The sequence below is a fragment of the Suricata suricatta genome, chromosome 4 (genome assembly GCF_006229205.1).
Source record: "Suricata suricatta isolate VVHF042 chromosome 4, meerkat_22Aug2017_6uvM2_HiC, whole genome shotgun sequence".
NCBI classification, from domain to species: domain Eukaryota; kingdom Metazoa; phylum Chordata; class Mammalia; order Carnivora; family Herpestidae; genus Suricata; species Suricata suricatta.
Window position 1 is genome coordinate 79,666,795 of NC_043703.1, and position 20,504 is coordinate 79,687,298.

General features: G+C 40.6%; 1 protein-coding gene across 3 annotated transcripts in view; it reads right to left on the bottom strand.

Annotated features, from left to right (window-relative positions):
• Positions 1 to 20,504, bottom strand: part of LIMS1 (LIM zinc finger domain containing 1) — a 148,100-nt gene that overhangs the window by 82,837 nt on the left and 44,759 nt on the right. Inside the window, exon 1 of one of the 3 annotated variants that reach the window (XM_029937059.1) lies at positions 9,325 to 9,515. The exons of 1 other annotated variant lie outside the window; for it this stretch is intronic. The gene's annotated coding sequence lies outside the window, so the exon portion shown is untranslated. Of the gene's footprint in view, positions 1 to 9,143; positions 9,516 to 20,504 lie in introns of those variants that run through there. One more of the 3 variants, XM_029937058.1, reaches the window with a different exon arrangement.

Below are 20,504 nucleotides of genomic sequence, written 5' to 3' on the forward strand. Positions count from 1 at the left end.
ATCATGACCCAAGCTGAAACCAAGAGTTGGACACTTAACTCACTGAACCACCTAAGCCCCCCATTCTTCTTCTTTTTTATATGTTTATTTATTTATTTTGAGAGAAAGAGAGAGAGAGAGAGAGAGAGAGAGGGAGAATCCCAAGAAAGCTCCACACTGTCAGAGCCAAGCCCCACATGGGGCTTGATCTCACAAACCACGATGACCTGAGCCAAAATCCAGAGTTGACGCTTAACCTACTGAGTTTCTTTTATTTCTTTTTGTTTTCAAATTTTTTAATATTTAGTTTTGAGAGAGAAAGAGAGAGTGCAAGTGGGGGAAAGGCAGAAAGAGAGGGAGGCAAGGAATCCGAAGCAGGTTCCAGGCTCTGTGCTATCAGCACAGAGCCTGAAGCAGGGCTCAAACCCACAAACTATGAGATCATGACCTGAGCTGAAGTCAGACGTATAATGGACTGAGCCACCACGGTGGCCCACTTTTCATTTCTAAAAAGGGAATTGTTATAGCCATACCCCATATAGCTCCTATGAAAAGCACATGGAAGTCAAAGTGTAAGAGGAATAATGGAAACCTCACTGAACATGGTAGGGCGCCCTGAAGGGGGCGCTCTCAATAACACAACATCACCACTCATAACCAGCAGGAAGAAGGAAGGCAATTCTTATCTTGACAAGGAAGGGGACTTTTCCCACAGGAATTTTATCTCTGGCTTTTAAGAAAAAGTGGGACAATCTCTCCCTGCTCCAGAAACAATCACAGTCTCAAACTCCTATTCTTCCCAGTGAACTTTTGTTCCTCCCCAATTTCCCCTTAACACCTAATAAAAGTAACCTTCCCTTTGTCCCTTTGGACTTACTTGTGGTTTGCCATAGTTCACTTGTCCCAAATTGCAGTTCCTCTGATATTCCCAAATAAACTAATTTTTTTCTAGGAAAATAACTGGCTATTTTATTTTTAAGGTTGACAAGTAGCACATAGTAAGTGTTAAACACAAAATAAATATCACCATTATCATCAATATTTCTCCTTTCCCTTGCTGCCATCAAAGCTTTTCTTAATGCAAACTGATGATACTGTGTCTCAGTTTAGAAGATATCTATAGATGTCTATTTTATATGGGATACAGTTTAATCACTTTGGCATAACATATGAGACATATGTAGGAGTGGTGATAATACCAACCCCATCCTTTGGCCCTCTATCATGTTCATGTTCAATTGATGACCTCTTTGTGGGCTATATGTTTCAGGCCCCTTAGAGACTAACATACATACCTTAGAAATGCCTGCCACAGCTGGGATGGGTGAGGCTTGTTTTGGCCTCTCTATGTTAGAGACAACATAGCCCTTTCTCTTCCTGATGCCCAGGCAGTGCCATAAGACATAATTAAAGGTTAGCTGTCAGGTGCATGCATGCCCTTTGAGGTGTGTGCAAACCCTTTGATCTCATCTCACAACAGTGCCCTTCTGCATGTCCCCTTGCTCTATAAAACCTGTGGACTAAGATCCGGACTTTATGTAAAATAACTATGCAGCTGCCGTGAATTGTCTTCTGTCCCATCCTCCCCACCCTCTGCGCCACCCCCCACCCCCATCAGTAAATTACCCCGAATAAAAGTCTGTAAACTGCATGGAGTCAATTGCTTCCTTTTCTGGTCTCAAAGTGCCTTTTCAGTTGGGGGAACACTTTACTGTCCGTCCCCCATCTTCTAACAACATAACCCTTCACAACATACTTAGCTTTCTGCCAGCCATTTTTTTTCCTTCCAACTGTGAATCCTCTTCCCACTATGAGTCCCTTTCCCTAACTCAGCACACTCTTTTGTGTGCCCATAAGGGCAGGCAGGGCAAAGGAGCCAGTGGGTTATACAATACTTCCATAAAGTCTCCACCACGGCAAGGAGTGATCCCATCCCTACCCTGCAGCTCTGGTGCCCAAGTACCCCACAGAGGGGAGGCTGCAACAGGCTCCTGAGGCCTCCCTTTGGCTTTTCTGCCATTCTAGCTATTACATGGCCACCAGCAAGTTTTCTACAAAGATTTCACTTTCCTTGCTTGTACATCAAAGATAGCACATTTGTTACTTCACAATCTTTCTGTAAGAATTAAATAGCATATTAATTAGAAACAAAGCAGGAAAGATAATTACTGTAGCACTGCTGGTCACTGAATGGCATGACCTCAGTATACTACCACTGGGTCACAGAGAAATCAAGAGTATCAGAAGTCAAAAGTGTCTGCAGCAGAGAGTGAGGACCTTACGCAATTCCTTAAGCATGTTTTAAGGCACTACTGAAGTCCATGCAAGGAGATCATTCCTTGCTCCTTAATCTTTGCTCCAACAGAACTATTCCAGCATGTGCTGGATGGCACATCCATGGATGCCTAAGGCCATCCCCAAGCTGCCAGGCCTTATGTGACATCTTGCTATAGGTAGATACTTCTACCTTGATTTAAATTACTGGGCAAAAATATCCCCCGTGCTTTACAGAATTCAAAAATGAGGCTTTAATCCCTATCAAAATCTCAATAATGTTTTTCTGCAAATGCATATGTAAAATGCATATGAAATTTCAGGATATCCCAAAAACCCAACTCAATCTTGAAAGAAACAAAGTTGGAGATCTCACACTGATTTCAAAACTTACTATAAAGTTCCAATATCAAACAGTGTGAAACTAGCATAAAGACAGAGACAAAGTCCAATGGTATAGAACTAAGAGACTAGAAATTAACCCTCACGAATATGGTCAAATGATTTTAGACAAGGGTGTCAAGTCCATTCAATGGGGAGAGTCTTGTCAACAAACGGTAGTGGGAAAATTTATATCCACAAGCAAAAGAATGGAGTCAAACTCTTCATCTTAAACCATAAACAGAAATTAACTGCATATAGGTCAAATAAAACTCTTAGAAGAAAACATAAGGTAAAAGCTTCACGGCATTCAATTTGGCAATGATTTCTTAGATAGGACACCAAAAGCAGAGGCAACAAAAGTAAAAATAGACAACTGGTACTACATCAACATTAAAAACTTTTATGCATCATACACACAGGAAGGAGACCATGAGAACAAAGAAAGGGATGGTAGTGATGATTCTACAAGCCAAGGATGCTAAAGATTGCCAATAAACCCTCCAGGAGATAGGGGAGAGACATGGAACAGATTCTCCCCCACAACTTCTGAGGAGGAACCAGCCCAGCCAAGAACCTGATCTCAGATACCTGGCCTCCAGAACTAAGAGACAATAAATGCTGCTGGTTAAACCCTCAAACACACACACACACACACACACACACACACACACACACACACACACAATTCTGGCACCAAAGGACATAATCAACAGAGTTAAAAAACAACTCATGGAATGGGAGAAAATGTTTGCAAAGTATACATCTGATAAGGAGTTAATATCCATATCTATAAATCTATAAAGAACTTATACAATTCAACCATAACCAAAAACCCAACGATTAAAAAGTGGGCAGGAGACTTGAATAGACTTTTCTCCAAAGAAGGTATACAAATGGCCAATAAGTACATGAAAGAATACTCAACATCATTAGTCATTAGAACAATGCAAAGCAAATCAAAATGAGATACTACCTCAAACAAATTAGGATGGCTATTATCAAAAAAAAAAAAAAAAGAAGAAAGAAAGAAGGAAAAAGACAAAAGGAAAATAACAAATGTTGAGGATGTGGAGATACTGGAACCCTTCTGCATTGTCAGTGGGAATATAAAATGGGGCAGTCACTATGAAAACCAGTATGGTCATGCTCTAAAAATAACTGAGTTACTATGTGACCCAACAATTCTACTTCTGGGTATAGCTAAAAGAACTGAACACAGGGGCTCCTGAGACAACTGTACGCCCATGTTCACGGCAGCATTATTCATGACAGCCAAAAAAAGTGGAAGCAACAAAAGCATCTGCTGACAAATGAATAAACAAAATGTGATATATACACACAATGAAATATTATTCAGCCTCAAAAAGAAAGGTAATTCTGAGACATACAACAGCAAGAATGAGCCTTACAGACATTACACTAAGTGAAATAAGCCAGTCACAAAAAGACAAATGCTTTGATCAAACTTAACACGGGGTATCTGAAGTAGCCAAATCCACAGAGACAGAAAGTAGAATGGTAGGTGCCAGGAGCTGGGGATGAAGGGAATGGGGAGTTAACAGTTCAGTTCTGCAAGAGGAAAAGAGTTCTGGAGATGGTAGCACAACGTTAATGTAGTTAACACCACTGAACTATATACACTTAAAAATGTATTTCGCCATGAGGGCCTCCAGGTGGTTCAGTCAGTTGACCATCCAACTTTTGATTACAGCTCAGGTCATGATTCCAGGATCACAGGATCGAGCCCCAAATTGGGCTCTGTGCTGTGTGTGGAGCCTGCTTAAAATTCATTATCTCCTTCTCCCTCTGTCCCTCTCCCCTGCTTGCATGCTCTCTCTCTAAAATTAAAAAAAAAAAAAAGTATTTCACTATTATTTTTAAAAACTGAGTCTTCAAAGTGAAGGAACTGAATGATTGTTAAGGATTCTAATTCATCCTTTTCATTTTTCAGGTGTAGGAAAAGAGTTAAAGAAAAAGAATTAAAGTCTGAGGGGTAAGAGAACCAAGAGTAGGACCCTACTACACATCTTACCACCAAAAATTTTTAAAAACAGTAAATATAACAGGAAAAGACCAAAAGACAGGGGTTAGGTGGGACAAAGACAACAAAGTAGGTGGCACAATCACAGGAAGAAGATGAAGGGGAAATTCCAAGAACATTTTAAAGTAATTCCTGTTTTGCTGCAACAGAAGTCTGAAACTATCATTTATCTTGCTCTGGGTAGAGCTGAAGTCGGTGGAAATTCCCATATAAAGGTAGTTTGTTCGTGGTTATTTCCTCAAGCAGACATTACAGCTTCCATTTGAAAAAGATATTAGGCCTTTGGAAGAAAAGATTCTTTTATCAACACCATACACATATACGTCAAAAGCCGTGGTTCCATTCTTAATGGCTAGTACATTTGCCAAGACGTGTCGCCCCCTGACTAAACATGGTTCAGCACCTAGCACTCAATGCCACAGTTTTCCTGTGGTCGTTACTGGCAGTAGTGATAAAGACTGGTGTGACTTTACTGCCGTCCATAAATGGCCCTTCACTTCATAATATGTCTTAGATAATATGGTAATGTCTTTACTTTCTTCTTTACTTTTTAAAAGATTTTATTTTTATGTAATCTCTATACTCAAGATGGGGCCTGAACTTACAACCCCAAGATTAAGAGTCACATGCTCCACCAACTGAGCCAGCCAAACGCACCATATCTTTACTTTCTTAATTAAAAACATTTTTTTACTTTCTTAATTTAATAATTTAATTTTTATTGAAGTATAGTTGAGACACAGTATTCACATTAGTTTCCAGGGTATAACACAGTGACTCCGTAACTCTATACTTTGTGCTCTGCATCTTTACTTTCCTTTGAAGAACAGTCCTGCCTTCCATGTATAGTCCCTTTCTTCTGTGTTTTCCATCTTAAGGGACACTGCTCTCCTGCCCCATCTTAATTTCTCCCAATGACTTCAAGGCAGAGCCTCTACCTTTGATTTTTCAGAAGGAGTCTTGATGCCTTTTTCTTGGACCTCTGCTCATTTGGTAGCCACATGCAGCAACTTGAAATGTGGCTAAGTTCAAATCAAGGTGTGCTTTAAGTGTAAAACAGGCCTGGGATGTCAAAAATATAAAATATCTCAAGAGTTTTTAATATGTTACATGATATGTATATAACTTGGACAACAGCTTGGCATATGGAATTAAAGATTATATTATTAAAATTAATTTCACCTGTTTCTTTTGCATGTGGCTAGTAGAAAAGTTTAAACTACACATGTGACGTGGCTCATGTCTTTACTGGATAGCATCAGTCTAGGTTTACTGAATGAAGAAAGGTATCCCAGAAAACAAGGGACAGTGGCAGCCTGGACTAGAATCCTGGCTCTGTCTCTTATTAGCCAGGGCACAGATTTCTTCACCTGCAGGTTAGATTCTCCATTTATAAGTATGGGCATAATAAAACTCCCTCAATGTTCCAAGGGCTTCAATAGAAGGAAAACATTTAAGCACTTACCAGCACAAAATGCATTTTCAATAAATGTTATTTCCCCTTCTTGGAGTCTAAGAAACTCTGTAGATACCTTGAGCTGCTGATTTAGTCATCTTGGGGTTAGTCATAGAAAGTCTGGATCACAAGAGTCTCTTTTCCTTCTTTTCCATTCTAATTACTTCCACAAAATCACCCTTACCAGGCAGGCATGTGGGGCACCTTCTAGCAATATCAGTCCCCTTCCTGACAGCTGCATTATCTATTCCTATCATTTGTTCATCTGCCCTATTCTTCCCTTCACCTCTCCACTGGCCCACGCATTAACAAATCATTAAAACTTAGGCCAAAATTCTGGCTGCTACTCACTTTCTCCTTAATACTGTTATCAATAGCTCATTGCTACTACCTAAATTTACTTGTTTTAAAATTTTTCTTTATTTGAGGGGGGGCGGAGGGAGGAGAGAGAGGGAGAGAGAGAGAGAGAGAGAAAGAGAATATAAGCGGGGGAGAGGCAGAGAGAGAGGGAGACAGAATCTGAAGCAGGCTCCAGGCTCTGAGGTGTCAGCACAGAGCCCAAGGCATAGCTTAAACCCATGAACTGTGAGATCATGACTTGAGCCAAAGTCAGACATTTAACCGATTGAGCCACCCAGGCGCCCAGCTACTGCCTAAATTTAAATGTAGCTTTGTTATAATTTTAGCCGCTTCCTGTATGTACTCCATTCTCCAAAGATTATTGGATACATCCTTTATTTCCCTCTAGTGTCTCATCAGATACACAATGAATGAAGACCTTTATAATGGTCTTAGAAGTAAAATCAAACTGAATATTGACTTTTGATTATTGACCAGGCCAATCAAGTTTACAGGGAATGAAAAGCAATTTCTCTAAGAAATGACACATGATTTGGCAATCTGGAGTTTATTTCTTGTTGATCTGTCTGTGAAAAAATTTTTTTAATGATTTTCCCAAAACTGTTGCCAACAGTATGCTGAGCTGGTAACTCTGAAGGCTGAATTCCCCTCTTGGATGATGCTATTTTCTTGTTTTCCACCTGACTTTCCCCCAAATACTTGCCATTATTTATTACAAATGCCAATCCTTTTGAAAGTCTGACTTAAAGAAAGGTATTATGCATCAATGCAACTTAGCCTCTGGGTCTCATTCTACCTCTAGGACCCCTTCCACAAGAGGCCGACAACTCCAGGTCCTGGTGGGGCTGGGGGAGAGAAAAGGACTAGCTCCTGACAGATCTCCTCCCTTTAGAAAAGATGGGAGATGGTGACAGAATCAGAGGAGGAAAGGGAAAGAAAACACACGAGGAAGGGAGCAGATTTAAGAAAGAACAAAGCAAAAGAGAGAGAGGAACATCTCTGTAGTAGTAGTCAGGCAGTGGGAGTTCTCCAAGTCCATCCTCCACACTGCAATTTTACCATATCCCTTCCCTTAAAATCACCCAACACTTTATATAATATTCAGACCAGTAATCTATGCGTACTCCCTATCACTCTTATTCTGCAAACATATCTTATATCCTAACACATTAGATGCCTTTTGAATTTCTTTCATTCATTGTATATTCATTTACTGAGCACTTAGAGCTGTAGGTGCTGGAGATACAGGAGGGAACATGGAAGACAAAGCCCTTTCTTTATCAATTATATGGTCTGGTGGAAAGGGGCAGTAGAGATATGCCATCTTAAAGAAAGAGGAAACCAAGGGCAGGGGCCATAGCAAGTATGCCCTTGCGGACCAGAATAAGGATTCCAGGTTCCATCTAGGTGAGGTGAAAAGGCAATGGGAGGATTCTGAACAAGGAAGTAAAACTGACATGCAAACCTTTGTTCAAGATGTCACCAACTCTGGCTAGAAGAATATCCTGCCCCATCATTATTTAAATGCTGAAATCTACTCATTTTTCAAAGCCCAACTTAAGAATCAACTAAATGGTGCTGGTCCCTGAGAATTACAGGTCACTCCTACTTTTGGTTATCCTCCCAAACTTGACAGTACTCATGTTGGTCTGATTATGCTTGGTTATTTGTGTGCGATTTTTTATACCACCTCTTTGTATGTTTATCCAAAGTATCTTTTTCATTTTTTTATTCTATGAGCCATCACACTGCCATGTTGTTGCAAGGCAGTTAATTTGAAGTTAATTTCTATTAACTCGCAAGATCCAAAGTAAAGACATCATCCTTTTTAACTTTTTATTTCTTGTCCCTGAAAAAAACAATCCTGTTCTAATACTATAATTATTGCATATTTCATGGCTGTGCATTTATAAAAAATATATCTATAAATATATAACATATACAAAATAAGAAAGTTCTTTATACATCACCCCATTCTATACCACAGCTATGTTCCTCTCAAGATTATCATGCTCCTGGAGATGGACTGCGAAATAAGTGTTTTCATAAATATATTTAAATCTCTAAGGAAGTACACTGTGTAAGCCAGACCATGTGTAAGGCACAAGATCCTTTTGGGGTGAATAATCACCACTCAATAAATGTTTTACAAATGTAGACTTGGTGCATTAAGATTGCTTTAAAAATGGCCTGCTGGTTTTTACAGACTTATATAGGTTAGTGAACAAATAACTCAAGTAGTTATAGTTGCTTTTTCCATACCATGGCAAGACAGATATTCACTAAACATAATGCTAAACAATATATGATTATTTATTTATTTTAAGACACTACACAGAATTTGGGTTAAAAATATTTAATGTAATAACATGACAAAAAGCATTACTAGGTTGTTTTATACTCTATGTCTCTGCAGGACCATAAACTATATGGCACTAAACATTATCAAGACTGTTAATGTTTTCTCTGCAAATATAATGGTATAGCCTCCCTTCCTCACCTACTTTAAAACCAAAAAAATATAAAGTTGCATTTACATATACCAGTAATTAAATATGCACCCACAGGAAGTTAGAACCACAACCCATACACTTTGTAGCAGTGAAAAGAAAAATTTAATTAGCATGGCTGAAAGCTACTACCACTTACCCAAGACCGTTCCTGTTACTGGATACACAAGTTTGGATGAATATCTTCTTAATGGATGTCTTCTCTCAGACTTCCATTCTTTTGTCTTAATCACTTTGTACACACAGCCCCCACCTCTGCAAAAGCAAGTTGGTATTCCAAGCACTTTACCTGATGTGCCTCTACACTCCCTTCTTCTCACCTCAAAAATAAAGAATCTCCTTTCTGGTACTTCTGCTCTTCTTTTCACTCATTTATCAGGGTCTAGACAACCAGTTCCAGATTACAGTGAATTATCTTTAAAAGCTCCTGTTTCCTATACCGGATAGTACTTCCTCATCTTAATTTTGTGTCTGTTGCCTTGAGCTATATTTAAGCCAATGAAACCAAGTTGAGGGCTTTTTTTTTCCTTGCAGTCAAGTCATGTGACATGGCATGTTACACGATAACCCCAAAGTTCTGAAGCAATAAGGCAACACCCCTAAATGTCATAACTCATATCCTGTTGAGTTGTTTTATGTACCTTACTAAGTGAAGAAATTCATCCACAAATTCATTGGAAGCACTTGTGCAGAAAATATTTAGAAAAACAGACAATAATTAGTATAGAAAGAGGTGGAGCTTTCATGAAAAGATATCCTCCACCCTTTTGGATCTTGACAGTATCTACATATTTGAATTAACAGAGCGTCTTTTAAGTCACCTCTGAGGCTTTACCACATCAGTATTGAGCGGCTAGTCTATTCTGTCCTCCTTGCAGCTCAGCCCAGTTTAGAGACAGGCAGGCCGAACTCGGCAGGCTGAGGAGGGGAGACAGCCTTCGGTCCCAGATATCCTTGACACACACAGTGCAGAGAACAAGCAGGGCCAATGCTAATGAGGCCTCACACATCCGACTGAGTCACCTCACAGGACTTCTCGGTGCCAAGTTTCCACTGAAGAATAATAAAGGGATCTTTGGTAGAGATGGAGGAACTCAGGAGCACTTAAAGCGGGTTTTCGCCTCCATGTATGAAGACTTTCTTGCCCTGATTCATTGAGAATATTACAAGAAAGTGCCTTAAAATTTTTCTTTATTATAAAGCAGCCATTTTAAGAATGATTTCTTGGTTATAGGACCTGAGGTTAATGTTTAAAAACAAGAGAACAACTCCTCACTTGGTACCTGACAGCACTGAGAGATGGTGACTGTCAGTAGAGGGGCAGATGTGACAGGCACCCTGATGGGCCATCTTCTCTACAAGGAAGCAGTCTGATGTCTGGAGAGGTGAAAGAGCTCACCTAAAACAAGCTACAGGCAGAGAGAGGTCTAAACTTCAGGGCTCTGGCCCAGCACCCCTGGGGGCACCTCATAGGCGCCACCTCCATGGCTCACTCTAAAACCCGACCATCAGAGCTGGGTTTGGACTTCAAACACAATACCAAGCGCTATACAATTACAGCCAGAGGACTTTTCTGGCCTTGATTTACTTACTTTGTTTTGGGGGTGTAAGTGGGATGTAGAAGGAAGCTGGAAGTACAAGGGCTGTTTGTGGGTGAGAAGAGGGCCCCCCCCCCCCGTTCCCATGAGGGACAGTACTATACTGCAGAAAAAAACCCTGGAAAGCAGCCACAATCTCCCCTGGGAGAAGTAAAATAGAACGGAAGTCTTTTGAGCTAAATTCCCAGCAGACAGAATTCTCTTCAAGAAAGTAACTTGTGTTATTGCAATTAAAATCCAGAGAGGCAAACATCTGCCATTTCTTTGTGTCCCAATTCTTTACTGATAACCACAAACGTGAAGGAGACAGACTGGGTTTTGTAATGAACAAAGGGGGCACACACATGTGCTTAGAGAGGTAACTAAGAGAAGTCTATCCAGAGTCCTCCTAGCTACTATCTCACCCCCTCCTCCTCTCTTTGGACAAATCTTTCTAGGCAAGAGCAAATCCAGAACACTTTTTCCAATCCTGATTTTACATTAGACATTTATAAACAGTGCTTTCCTGGAAATTTTCAACTCAAATCCCTTGGTCTCTAGGCCACTACCCTGTCCTTCTCGTCATCCCATCACTGTCTCCTCTGTAGGATCCCCTTCCTTTGCATGCTTTTTAGGTGCGGCAAGTTCCCTAATTCGTACCCTGGCTCCCTGCCTGTCTCATTATGAACATTCTCCCTGATGACTTCACCATCGCTCATGGCTCCACTATTTCCTCCACGTCAGCAACACTGGCCAGATCTTTCTCTTAAACCTGCAATCATGCATCAAATTGTCTTCCAGCTGCTTTCATGGAGATACCCTAACTCAAGATGACTAAATAAACCACTCACTGCCTCCCTGCCATGCCCATAGCTAGCTTTTCCTTTTATAATAGTGCTCTCTTGGGTACAGCAACATTATCCAACCAGTCACCCAAGCTAGGTATCTCCTAGTCACCCCTGATTTCTTACCTTCAAACCATTCACTTCTGCTAATTTTAACTCCTAAAATATATTTATCCCTCTGTCCGACTTCACTCTCTAGCTCTGTTACCATTCTAGCCCTCAGGATTACACACTTGGTCTGCAGTCACAGCCTCCTAACTAATTCTCCGCCTTCAACCAAATCCAGGAGGCTCAGCCAGCTAGTGAACTAAGGAGTCACATGTCTCTCTGGAACTTGCTTCAATCCGGCAATGGCTCTCTGGCCCACTGAGCACAAGGGTAAACCCCTTAAAGAAATATACAAACCAATATGCCTTGGCCTGCCAAGCTCCTCCAATCCTCCTCTCTGGATATTCCCTGCCACTCACTTCTTGCAGCCTAGCTGTGACACACACCATGCAGGCCCTCATCTCAATGTTGCTCCTTATGCCAGCCGTCGGCCTGGGAGAGCTTTCCATCTTCCTCTTGCTAATTTTAACATCCTTGTACAACTGACGTGAAGCATCAGGTCTTCAAAAACACCCGCCTCAGCCCTGCTCCAGTCCCATTTTCCTGTCTGTATCAGGCACCCCTCCTCAGGGCTCCCATGAGGCCCTATTAGTTACCTTGTAAGAGCTCCTCTCTCTAACTCACGTGAGGGCAAGAACAAGGCTCCTACTTGTCTTATGCCTTTCCTGCCTATGGCTGCCACACACTACGCACTCAGTAAAGTTTAAACTGAATTTGTAGGAGAGACAATCACTCTCATCTCACAGGTAAGGAAAATGATGCTCAGAGAGGGGTTATGTGGTTTCTTTCCTTTTTTTTTTTTTTAACATTTATTTATTATTGAGAGACACAGAGAGAGAGACAGAGCATAAGCTGGAGATGGGCAGAGAGAGAGGGAGACACAGAATCTGAAGCAGGCTCCAGGCTCTGAGCTGTCAGCACAGAGCCCAATGCACAGCTCGAACTCACAAACCGTGAGATCATGACCTGAGCTCAAGTCGGACGCTTAACGACTGAGCCACCCAGGCGCTCCGATGGTTTCTTAAAAATCATCTGTGGAGAAGTCTAAGAGGGAAACTTAGAAAGCAAAACTTTATTAGCTATATTGAAGTCTTTTTCTTAAAAGCAGAAAGCCTCTCATAGCTAAGAATGGTGAGGTGAAAGCAGGGAATGTGTCTAAGTTTTTATTATCATTACCCTAAACCTGACAAGGTGTTGCCTCACACATAAAAGTATTTAATAAATACTGGGTGGCTCACTAACACAATATATAGCAAAAGGGTCTCTTCACTTATATACTGTACATGAGACGGTCTGCTTCTCTCCAGCAGATGGAGCTATGGTTCCATATCATTCATTACCAGCTACCATTTGGGTACCATTTGGGTACTTGGCTTTGAGGTTCAAACGGAAAAAAAAAAAGAAATTAATGCCATCTATGAGAGTAGAACTTACATTAAAATCCTAAGCAAATTTTATTTTTCACTCAATTTACAAATTTCATAGCATTCCTGAAAAACTAAGTGCTGAAATTGTGTAAAAGTAGGCCATGATAATATCTAAAATAGAATTAGGTGCTGTGTTCGAATAATTATAAATGTTTTTCCTTTTTTACCTGCATCAAAGTCCTGTGGATGCAAAGCCCATGGCATCCAGCATCCCTGATCCTAGCCAACTCAATTCCTATGTGCCCCTTTCCCCAAACCATTGTGGGGTATTTTTTGTTACCTACAAGATTCCTAGGTGCTCTGTAGGGAACAGTTTTAGACCCACTGAGAACTACTGACCCAGAGGATTTCTGAGGCCATTAAGCTACCTAATGGCAAAGCAATGATTTTAAGTATCTTAATGTAACTTAAGTATCTTAAGGAGCTACTTGTCAGGGTGTGACAACGCAAAACATTAAATACTACTAAAATTAAAACACTAACTAAAAAAACTTCCAATTATAATTTAAACTTTTAATCAATCAGTCCCCAATTTTCAAGTATTTTCAAACTCAGATGAAATTATGTCAAGAAAAGAATGTCATAAAAAGAGCAAGCCTTGACTAACCACAATGGTATCTAAGAAAGGCCCTAAAGGACAGTACATAGTCCTAAATGCTTCTAGCTCTGGAAGTCTTTTTGAGTTTGAGCAAGGTACAATCCCCAATATCCACTCAGACCTGAAACTGTCCAAAGTACAGGAGGCGCAACAGGGGAATGCAGCAATATTTCCAAGGTAATATTGTAGGCAGACTCTAGTTGCCCAAGGATATGACAGGAAAGGGACAAAGCTGGCAAGCACTTCCATGTCAGAGAGAGAGGGCATGATGGCAAAGTTGGAATCCCAGAATGAACCAAGCGTTCTGAAGTTAAACACGGTCTGCTTAGGTATGCCAACTCAACATTTCAAAACTGCATGAAAGCCCTGTTCCCCGCCTGAAAGTAGTTCTTCTCCACACCAGGTACCATCATCCTTCACTCAGTGACCATGGCCAGAAACACTGGAGTCATTGTGACCTCCTCAAATGTCCACAAACTCCCAATGTCCAATTGCAAAGTCCTTTCTTTTCTGCCTTTTAAATGCCCGAGCCTATTCACTTCTTTCTATCTCTGTGGACAGTACCTACTTCTGGCACCATTACTTCTCACCTGTATAAATATAACGACCTTCTAACTGGTCTCTGAACTTCCACTCCTTCCTGACCACTGTCTCCAATCCACCTCCTTTCCACACTGTTGTGATACTGATTTCAAGGCAACACACCCACCTCCCTCCACTCTCTGTTTCGGAGCTGGCACTCCTGACCATGTAAGAGGCAACTGATTAGACCGTGTTTGTTCTTAACCCTGGCCACAATGACTGGTCCTGGATTGGGTACTGGACCTCAACTAAGCTAATCAGATTCTATTTCTTGAAAATTAGAAATCTGAATAGAGACTAATCCTCAGGAGGCAGAACAAGTCAACTAATGGTATTATCCCACAGAGAAATTCCACAGGTTCCTCTGCTGACATGCTAGGAGTTACTCTAGCTGTTTATCATCTCAGACACCTGGATGTTTGGCCCTTTCTTTAGTTCTTTGAGCCACCCTACTATCTTTCCAATAAATTCCTTCTTAGTCTATGTTTGCCAGAGTCAATTACTGTTATTTGTAACCAAGGAAACTTAAGTAACGATAAAAGCAGTCTCAGCCTGACAAAAGATCCTTCCTGATCTAAATGTCCCTGCCCCCACTCTGCATTCCCCAGGTCCACTCCCCATTTCACAAGTTCCAAGCCATCCATTGGGATCAACCTGCCACATCTCAGTATCCCACCTTCTCCTCCCTTCTGCTCTTCCCGCCAACAATGGCGTCTCTGGATAATACTCATTCATCAGGCAGGACTCAGTTACATGTCACATTGTCTGGGATATTTTCCCTAAGCCCCTCAGACTAGATCCTCGTGCTTCCATAGGGCTGGCACTTAGTACTCCTGAAATGGAGTTTAACACCACACAATTTGTTGCCTGATTCCTCATTAGTCTGAGTCCAAGTGGAAGTTTATTACAAGTGGTGAATCTCCCCACTCCTATACACAGGCCTGCCAGAGAGCAGACTCTCAGTAAATGCTTTTTAAACAAATGAACAAACTAGGAAATTAGAAGTCCACTTAAACAATTCAAATTAGTACATAGTAAAGTGTAACAGAAGTTTATTTGTTTTTTTGTAACAGAAGTTTAAAAATAAATATATTTCTTTAGAATCAAGAGGTCCTGCACAATGTTAAATTAGTTTTAATATTAATTCATATTCAAAATGATTCCATTTATGTGTTCACTTTGTGAAAATTCATCAACCTGTATCCTTAAGATTTGTGCACTCTTTTGTATGTATATTAAACATTAATAAAAAATTTTAATGCATTTAACATAGCTTAAAACCACAGCATTAGACTAACAATAAGTTCAATATGCATGGAAACACCATACAATGGTGGAAGGTACCCTGACCACAAGTAAAAGTCCCTGGTTTACAGTCTTTTTTTTTTTTAAGTTTTTTAGTGCTTATTATTTTTGAAAGAGAGAGAGCAAGAGAGAGACAGAGCACTAGAAGGGGAGGGGTAGAGAGAGATGGGAGACAGAATGTGAAACAGGCTCCAGGCTCTGAGCTGTCAGCACGGAGCCCGACACGGGGCTTTAACTTGGGAAATGGCAAGATCATGACCGGAGTCAAAGTTGGACGCCCAACCAACTGAGCCACCCAGGTGCCCCACCTGGTTTACAGTCTTAATTGTACCACTTACTAGATGTGACACCTTGGTTCAGTCTATTCAGCTTTAGCAACTACAAAATGGGATAATAACTTGGCTACACAAAGATAAAATGAAATCATAAATGTAAAAAGTCAACCAAAGAGGGGTCAATTCAGTGTCTGACTTTTGATGTCAGCTCAGGTCTTGATCTCAGGGTCATGGGTTTAAGCCCCATATAGGGCTTAAAAAAAAAGTCAAACAGGGGCGCCTGGGTGGCTCAGTTGGTTAAGCCTCTGACTCTGGCTCAGGTCAGATCTCACGTTCGTGGGTTCGAGCCCCACGTCAGGCTCTGTGCAGACAGCTAGCTCAGAGCCTGGAGCCTGCTTCCGGTTCTGTGTCTCCCTCTCTCTCTGCCCCTCCCCCTCTCATGCTCTGTCTCTCTCTGTAACAAAAATAAAGCATTAAAAAAAAAAAGAAAAAAAAAGTCAAACAAGGTTTTTTTGTTACAAAATTCTCTATCATCTCAGAGTGAGTGTTAGCTGAATGATAAAAACCAGAACTATAAAAATACAACCCGTTGGCATGAAAATGCGGGCAAAATCCCATGAATGCCTACCAAAATTGGTGAAATGGGATCATGAATCCAGAATACTAACCTGAAATTTAAGATTCAATTTATTGAGGAAGAAAGGATACCCCTACATCATCATGTTTCTTGAGAACTAGATTAAAAAATCAATTACATTTCATGAACTAAAACAAACATTCATCATACTTATGATGGCAGAGATGATTTTTAGAGTTCAGCCAAAGCATTAAGCCTTCTGGTTAATGGAGGTACAGGAATGTAGAGACATTTCATATACATGTGGTCAGGATCTTATACTACTAAGTTACAGTGTTAGCTTTAATACTACAAAACTATTTCAGAATAAAAGTGTTTCTATTTAGAGAGTATAAAACAAAATAGGATGGGGTATATGGGTTAGACACACATGAAACAAGTGTTTGCATACCTCAGTGCAAAGAATGTGCTCGGTTAAAAACTGAAGACAGAAGATGAATTAAGTCATAATTAGAAATTATTGGTGACTAACTGGCAATTTATGATATATTTCCTCACAGTGTCAAAACATGTTCAAGCTCTTAAGTACATTCAACAGTCTTTTGGTACGAAAGAAGAATAGATGGACAAGATTTCATTTCCCAGGAAAGATAGCTTTACATTTTTTTAACTTCTGCATTGTAAGTTCCCAGAAATACTAAACAGCAGTTTAAAAACATATGAAGCACCTCTTACCTAAAAAATGAAGTATCATAATTCAGAGAAATTGGCATTTTTAAGAAAGTAAAACAGTAAAAATTAACTTCTGTGCCATTGCAAACGTTAACTTATCACTATCCACTTTCTACCACTAAAACAGAGGGGTGAGTGGCAAATAACCTGTAAATTGGAAACTTCTCTTTATTTTCATTTTGGCAAATATGTACCCAATGACTACCATGTAACTGTGCAGTCACAGGACATAGAAGGATGAATAAGGCACAGCCCCTTCTCCTGAATGGCTTCCTAGACTGTGAGATAACACAAAACACATCACAATATTCTGAAAAATAGTAGAGGCAGTGTTTGCAAGGAGCTATGGCACAAAGAAACCACAGGGGAGACCTTAGGGAGTAAGTGAGTGAAGTGAGTCTCCACTGACTGTGCTCACAAAGCAGAAGAGGAGGAAAAGACATTCCCAGGGAAGGGGATAACAAAGAAGCACTGCCTGCTAGTACATGTCAGGCACTGTGCTAAGCCTCAGAGAACAAGAAGACACAGTTTCACTGGTTTTAATGAGATTAGGTTCAATATGGAAGACAAGTAATGGTCACTGAGTAGACAATATGCCCAGTGCACTGACAGTTCTGAGAGATCATATGTTATTCTGAGAGGTTTAACTCAGTTTTTAAGGAATTTGGACATACTAGTCAAGATCAAACCACAGTGTCAGGAAGTGTAAAGCAGTAACAGAAATGAGTGTCCTTGTTTGGGGTGGTCATAAACCCATTAGAGAGCGCTTTTCCTCCTACCTAAGGGTTTGAATATTGATCACTCTGTCTCTGTCTCTTTAGGATATTTACCATATGCTACCACATATCAAGATAAATCTGGATGTTAACTAGACTTACTGTGGTGATCATTTTGCACTACATACAAATACTGAATCATTATGTTATACAGTTGAAACTAATATAATGCTATATATCAATTATACCTCAATATAAATAAATAGGGGAGGGGAGGGAAGGGGAAGGAAAGGAAGAAAGGGAATAAGTTTCCCCAAAGGGAAGAAAGCCCTTATTTTGCCTCTCCTTACTAGATTATAATCTGAGACCAGGAGCTTTGTTCCTTAACCTTAAACTGAATGAGAATGGCACTGACTTCTTATCAAAAGTTCTAATCCAACACCCTCACAGGATGAATAAAACCTGGTACCTACTAGCTCTCATTCATGTAAATAAATCCTAAAACCTTATTAAAAACACAGAGCTAACATGATTAGGGAAAACTAATGATTGATAATGAGCCCATGCTGCTGCTATAACTCTACATTAACATCACGACCAGGTCTCTCCCCAATTCCCAACCCCTCTGTTCATGTAATGTCTTATCTACCACCAAGTGTAAAAAACTTTGATTCCTGGCCTCAGCTGCCTTCAGTTCCTGATGCAGGTGTACAGCACATGCGCCTATTTGCATTATCTTGCTGTTTTTTCTGTCCTGTTGGTAACCTCTTTTGAGTTGGCCATGGAATCAAGACTACTATATCCTATGCTCTCCAAATATCCAAAATGAATACCACCACACTGACACACACATGCACACATGATGACAGACTAAATAACTCTGATGACTCAAGACTGACTTCTGGAATAGTCATTATGAATCAAATCATGATGTTCTTTAAAGAAAAGAATAAACAGTGCCTAAAAGAAGATGGAGAAAAGGACAGCTGTAATTAAAGCTGGCCCTTTGGGAGTCCGTGTTCCGTCCAGTGCACTCAGCCCAGCAGTCTGACGACAACAAAACACAGTCAGATGCAGGTACAAGAAGTAAGAGAAGGGGCGCCTGGGTGGCTCAGTTGGTTAAGTATCTGACTCTTGCTTTCAGCTAAGGTCATGATCTCACAGTTCATGAGTTCAAGCTCCACGGCAGGTTCTGTGCTGACAGCTCAGAGCCTGAAGCCTGCTTCAGAATCTGTGACTCCCTTTGTGCCACTTCCCCATTCATGCTCTGTCTCTCAAAACAAAAACATTAAAAAATTTTCTTAATGTGAAGCCAATTCTATATTATTTAAAATTCTACAATTTCCATAGGAGCCATATAATAAATTCCATACGATAAAATCATGACCAATCCACAAAAACTTGTTTATCCAAAACCAGGCTAAAAAAAGAAACCGTGTAGCAGCAATCAGGGGAATATGGAAACCAATAACTTTGGTTCAAATATCTATAATGATTTAATTGGGGGATGATTGCCTTGAGCAAATTATTTAATGTCTCTAATTTCTCATCTGTTTAACAGGGATTCAGGAATACCTGCTCCGCCAATTTCAAGCTCAGGTGAGAGCAGTGCACCCTCATAGTCATGAATGCCCACATGCTGCTTCTCCTCTGCAACCCGATCTGAGGCTGCTGGAGGAGGCGAGGGCTCAGAGAAGAGTCTGGTTCAGCAGCTTACTAGGACTGCAATCAGGGTGCAGAGGGGCAAGAGCACCTGGTGCAAGGGTACCTAAACAGACAAGGTGCAACTACTCACCACTGACAAAATCCAAAGGCAGAGAAAGGAATGGCATAGAAACAAGAAAGGAATTTACTTTGGTGAGGCCAACACCAGGAAGACAACAAACTAATGTCTTAACCATCTCCAAGGGGCTGAAAATACATCCAGGTTTATATAAGGAAAATGTGGGATGAAGGTAAGTGGGCAATGAAGATATCAGGTCCATTACTGTCATGGGGTCAGTCACGAGATCAGTCACGTGGGGTCAGTCACGAGGGGTCTTGCTGACTCAGGGCAGTCTGTATTGTTTGAAGGGGTTGTTTCCATTCCCATCACAGGATGCTTTGCCCGCAGAGTCTTTTGCCTGAGTTTTGAGATAAGCTGGCAAGAAGAACTTAATTAGAAAGTACAGACTGAGGTCAAAATGGAGGGAGTTGAAGTCCCCTTTCAGAACCACAGGTAAAGGGCTGGGTCAGAGCTGTTGGTGTATGCAGAAGGGAAGTCTTGGGCAGGGGAGAGCAGCCAGATGAGAAAAGAGTCCCAGCAAAGACTCCTGTCAATGCCCAGGAGGAGAGCTGTCGGCGAAGCACCAGGTCACTGATAGCAGGGAAGGATTTACACAATCCTTGACTTGAAAGTGCTTAAACAAAAGCAATGCCTTCTTTTCAAAGCTTTAATCATCTGTTCCCCTTTGAAAATTCTTTCCCTGATTTTGTCTGGCTTTCTATGTCCCCTAGAGAAATTTCATCCACTTAAAAATGGAAACTCAACTACAAAACTCATCTGTTTTGTACACTTAGGAATGAGATACTCAAAGCCTTGGAAAATATCCAGACCTAATCAAAAATAAGGTTCACACAGAGAGCAGATTTTCAATCTAACTCTCTAACACACATAAATTGCATTCCCACTCCCAAATGGATTTCCATTTTATTTGGATTTAGGCCATCTTTAAATCAGGAGCACAGACAGTGAATAAAAACTGGAAAGAATAACAGA